Source organism: Rhipicephalus sanguineus, chromosome 1, assembly GCF_013339695.2.
Source record: "Rhipicephalus sanguineus isolate Rsan-2018 chromosome 1, BIME_Rsan_1.4, whole genome shotgun sequence".
Lineage (NCBI taxonomy): Eukaryota > Metazoa > Arthropoda > Arachnida > Ixodida > Ixodidae > Rhipicephalus > Rhipicephalus sanguineus.
In genome coordinates, this window is record NC_051176.1 from 214,119,401 (window position 1) to 214,125,400 (window position 6,000).

Sequence of the window (6,000 nt, forward strand, 5' to 3'; positions counted from 1 at the left end):
GTCTGCAACTGTGAGGCACAATTTCATCTCACGAATACACTGAGGAGAAGCAAGAACGCATGCGCACGGGAGATTTCGGAAGCACACTTTATCAAAGGAGAGGTAGCGCCCGTGTAAGTGATACGTCCATATCGCTCTACAGTGCTTAAATGCCTTTTTTTTGTCGAATAAGATGCGTTATATTGGGTCACTCGTTTGGATTGATCGCGCCTGCGCATCTATGTTGTGTGATGCTATATATATTGTAGCGCCCTACGTTGCGCTCGATTTGTTGTGTGTGTCTGCTTTCGTGATGTTATTTTTCCTAATTTTGTGCAGTTAGAAATCGTTCTCCCTCATTATATGTTGAAATCATGCATGTAACTTAAGCGCTCTTCAAGCTATTTGCCGCCTACCGGCTACAACTACATCGACGTACCATATACGCTGCCGTGCAGACGGTACGTTCCCACTGCTTCAAGTGGCTCAAAAACAGGCAATCATCTTTCGCGGGCACGTCGTATACTTCTCGTATCGTTGTTGAGTTCCGCGTACCTAGTGCAGTCAAGGACGCCTGCTTAGATATGGAACTATGCCCCGCCGTGGTGGTCTAGTGGTTATGGCGCTCGACTGCTGACCCGAAGGTCGCGGGATCGAATCCCGGCCGCGGCGGCTGCATTTTCTATGGAGGAGAAAATGTTTGAGGCTCGTGTACTTAGCTTTAGGTGCACGTTAAAGAACCCCAGGTGGTCGAAATTTCCGGAGCCCTCCGCTACGGCGTCTCTCATAATGATATCGTGGTTTTGGGACGTTAAACCCCAGATATTATTATTAGATATGGAACTATGTCATCAGAAGGTGCGGTGCCATCGTAGGGTCAACGCTACCCAGATAACGCAGCTCTATACAAGTGGATTGGCAAACCACACGATCAAATGGGGTCGGCCGCTAACGCGAATTTGCGCCGATAACGCTTGTCGTGAGAGCAGTGGGCGCGTCAAGTACGCAGGCTCGACGATTCTTGAAGCGCACAGACCCGGTATTATCTGGAGGTGGTGTTGGCGCAGTCAACTCAAGCACTCGTCTCGGGCAGTTGATATCCTTTATCCTACTATCAAGTGTGCCGACCATTACAGAATCTTTTATCATAATCCTTCTCAGGCTGCTTTCTGCGTCAGAACTGCAGCGACGAGATAGCCTTTTAGCACCCTGCCTCTATCTTCATGTTCATGGACTTGTTCTTGTAAAGATTAAGCAGGAAGTGACAAGTACAAGAAATATATATAAACGGAGATCCGTGACAAAAGTTCATGCAGTGCTTTAAAAAAATCATTTCCCAAGCTCTCAGACAAACGTGGCCGCTTTCCAAACAGTATACGCATTAGCCACAATACATACTGGTTCCACCTCTTCCATTGCTGGGAGCATCTTTGGAAGTCTTCTTCTGCTTCAGTAGTGACATCATTTCATTTTGAATCGACGGCACATACGGTAAATGACGCCTTCGTATAGCTTCAATGTACTTGGGGAATAAGAAATGTCGCTTGGGCTAAATACAGCGAGCAATTGGTAAAATTAGCGCACTATCAATGCAGCGTTTGCAGGATTAGAACCCAGCACCATCTTTCAACAGAATTGTTCACACTGGGCGCTCACGATCTTTCAGACGCTTCAGGAATTCCGCGTAGACAGACGACAATTTCAAAGGTTTTACGTGCCAAAACCACGATATGATGAGACACACCGTAGTCGTGGGCTCCGGAACTTTCAACCACCAGGGGTTCTTTAACGTGCACAGAAATCGTGACGTAGAAAGCTGCATTGGCAGTTACAAATTCGTAATGCACCATTTTATGACATACAGGAAAAAACAAGTGATGAAAATTGCCTAGCAGCCATGTTATCAGCAATTCAGAATAGAGCCGCTCGCTTCCTTCTGTGAGGATTGGGACTGCCACGTGAGCGTAACACATATTAAACTCCCTTTCCCCACTACTTCTAAGTAATCGCCGTGACGTAATCCTTTTTCGTTACTTCATAAATACGTGTTTCAATTTAACCCCAATATTTTGAGCCTGGAAACGTTATCGCAGACGGTTCGTAGATTACACGATCACGTTAGCCGCATATGCGCATCTACAATTAATACTGATGCATCTAACACACCGGTGATTCTACGGAATTACCTTCCCGAAATCATAGTATCAGAAACTAACCTAGAAACTTTAGGCAGTCACCGAATGCGTATGTCGTCAGTTAACCAATGCTCTAGCAACTTTTTATTGACTCGATCTTCTTGTTTTTGCGGCAAGTTGTGTATTACCGTACTTTGTAGTTCGCCATCTCATCGTATGTAATGAATACTGTTTTACTGCGGAGCTGTTCTTGGCAAACCTCCTTGATTTATTTGTGTCGCTGTCCGCATGCGAAAACCCGTGGTACCCTCTAGGAAGCAGTGGAAGGATTAACTTTAACGCAGTAGTTAAGGGCGAGACAGACGGTACGATTTTGCCCGTATGCGAAAACCCGTGGTACCCTCCAGGAAGCAGTGGAAGGACTAACTTTAACGCAGTAGTTAAGGGCGAGACAGACGGTACGATTTTGCCCGTATGCGAAAAACCGTGGTACCCTCCAGGGACCAGTGGAAAAACTAACTTTAATGCAGTCCTACCATCTGTCTTCAAACATCAATGGTGAGACAGATGGTAGGACTTTGCCTCCGATCCAACGTGCGGCGTCGGATGTCCGGCATGCGGCGTACGACGATTCAGCACACATGGGGTGAACGAGCAATCAGCCGTAAACTCCGCCCGCAACGGCACCTCGTCGTGCACACTCTGAAGACTTCGTATCCTCATGAAGAAGCACAAAACAAACAACTTTGCACAGCGACGCTACATTCTATATGAATATGAATCAATAAAGCTGCGCCTTTGCGAGCGTCAAGCACATCGCAACAGCCCGGCGTCAGTCACGACCCCGAGAGGTATAGGCGGACGCCGGCCGTCGCCTACGCAGTTCGCGATCACACGCGAGCTCGTCATAGAGCGCTTGCTTACGCCAATACGATTAAGCTTTGCACTCGTATGCAATGCGTTAGCTATTAACTTTCTCGACGTCATCGATGAGAAGAACAAAGATGGAAGCTAAGCGAGCCGGCTCGCCGAGACGGCCGGTGTCGTTGTGTTTACCTGCGAAATGGCCTCCATTTCGCCGGTAAACACAACGCTGCTTGCGATCTCGCTAGTGGTTTGGAAACGGGCGCTGCCTTGCAGAAATGGCACACTTCAAACATCACTTTATTCAATCATGAATTATTTCACGTCACAAGCAAATTGTACTCGATTTTTACCACGCCGCCGCGAGCGGCTATGTCGGCAAATGCTGCGAGGCTCGGCTCCATCGACTCGCCTTGGCCACGGTGATCGGAGCGGCGACAGGGAAAGGTAAAGTCCCTGAATATTTTTGGGAAAATAGCGTCTTTCTTTTAACCGAGCCGCCACGCCGACCACCCTCCTCTCCCGCCTTCCACCCCCTCGCTTCACGGGCCGTCGCCCGGAAAACGCGCGCGTACCTCTTTCTTTTTTTTCTTATGTTTTCATTTTTCGCCGAACCCGACTTCGCGGTCACCAACGTTGCGCGCGTTATCAGCGTGACATAGCATTCTTGATAGGAAAGTGGCGCGAGCCGGGTTACAGGGCCGGCGCCCGCACGGTGGCCGTTTGGGAGAAGATATAGATAAGGTTTGGACACTTGGGAGAGGAGGGTTGGACACTTTGGAGAGGATATGGAAGAGAGTGTCGCTACTTTCTATATATTAAGGGACTTTAGGGAAAGGGAGCCAAGACAGCCACCAGCGGCGTGACGTCACACGTCCCCCGAGCTTTCATTGGCTGCGGCCGTCCGAAGGTCCGATGCGGCGACGAAAATATCTGCCCGACTTGATGCACGCCGGGCATGCCATGCGGCGGTCCGGTACGACAAAACGTCACCGTTCCGGCTTCCGCACCGCCGCGTCGGAGTCGCATAGGATGTAAATTCGTAGCGTCTGCCTTTATTCTGCTATACCTCAGATGGCACTGGGAATTTTACCAGTCTAATGCTTCAAATATGTATTCGAAGTTGGACGCATTAAACTGATAAAATCCCTAGTGCCTTCCAGGGAGTGGTGGAAGAACTAATGCATTATTAAAAGTATAAAAACCATTCATTACGTGTTTCGCCACGTCAATCGAGTCCAGGCGCTGCGTTGTCACTGTCGTTCGTAGCAAGTATGGGGAGGCCACGCGTTGTGAGGACACCCGAGGAGCAGTGGGCTTATGAAGAACGGCGACGAGGGCATGCCGAGGCGGGGTGCGGCCGTCATCTCCGCTGGACGTCCACATTTACAGAGTCTATGTAGCAGCCGTCTATAGCAGCCGACTTGAGGGATGCCTTCTAGCACTTTATCCGTCATTGCTTGAAATATAGCTGGTTTAATTCCAAACGGTATATATAGTCGTTGGAACTCAAACAATCCAAGATGTGTATTCACAGTCAGCAGTGGTTTTGCGTCCTCACTAAGCGACATTTGCTGATAAGCGGAGGATAGGCCTAACACACGGAAAACATTGCCACCCGCAAGCAATCTTCCGGAAGAGGGAGTGGGTAGGAATGTGTCTTCAGCACTTCATTTATGGTTACCTTATAGTCTCCGCAAAGCCTTATCCCGCTTCCCTGCTTAGGAACTACCACATAGGTGTGGCCCAATCGCTCTGCATTACTCGTTTTATGATTCCGTTCCCTTCCAACCTTTGCAGTTCTGCGGCGACTTTTTCCTTGATAGCAAACGGAATTGGTCGTGTCTTGCAGTACACTGGCCTAATGTTTGCTTTTATGGCAATTTTAGCTTCAAAGTTCCTCACTCCCGGTGCGCTACGGAATACCTCTGGAAACCTCTCTCGTAGCAAATTCACTCTTATCTCTTCTCCAACCGCATACACTTTTTTCCAGTCAAGCTCCAATTTTTCTATCCAGTCGCGGCCAAGAAGCGTTGGCAGACCCTTGTTCTGATCCTCTACCACGTAGAGCGGCAGCGTCCCGCTGCGTCCGTTACGTTCTACCCTGACATCAGCTTTTCCTTTCAATTTAAATGGTTCTTCTGTATGCGTCCTGAGTGAAGCGGTTGCATGGTTGCATTTCATCTGCGTGAAATTGTCCTTGAAAACGCTCTCAGACATAAGAGTCACTGCTGCGCCAGTGTCCAAGAGCATTGGTATGGGCGTTCCTTCAATATTTTTCATAACATCGTAGCCCCGTTTTCCTCCTGATGCGCATAATATGACGTGGTAAATCTGGGACCCCTATGACTCTTCGCGTCCGAATTTCCGATGCAGTTTACCAAGCCTTTTTATTCGCTTGACGCATCACTTGCAAGTGTCCAGTCCTTGGCATTTCGCGGCATTGACCATGCTCGGCCATGCTCGGCCATGCTTGACCATGCTCGGCATTTCGCGTTTCGGTACCAGCATTTGGCTGGATCATGGCCTTTTCCGCAACGATAATTGACGCTCTTTTTCTTTGCTGAGCAATCTTTCTCATCGCTAGACGCGTGGCTTTTTGTAGCGTTATTTACGCCGGCCGAGCCGGTGCGGGTTCGCGTTCGCGTGCAAGAGCTGTGCTGCGCATGCGCGAGGAGCAGTGATGTCACACAGCTGGCGTACCGCAGCCGCCACCTCCTCGCACTCCGCCGCCGCCGCGCGCGGCTCGCCGGTCTGCGCATAAAAGAGGAGTGACATAATAGCCGCGGCAGACGGCGCGCGCGCAGCTGTGCGCCTTCGCTGTGCAGTCAGTGCAGTCGCCGTCTGACTATTCCAGGGACCGTAGTCTGACACTGCGCTGGAGCAGCTTGATAGCGCCTCTGGCGGGCGTTTGCCAGTGTGGTATAGGGAACCCAAGCTCAAGTTTGCGGTGCGATTACAGCGCCGCGCTGCGACTCTGGAAAGAAGCTCTGGTGCAACTGGGTGCGTGCGCGGCCGGCTC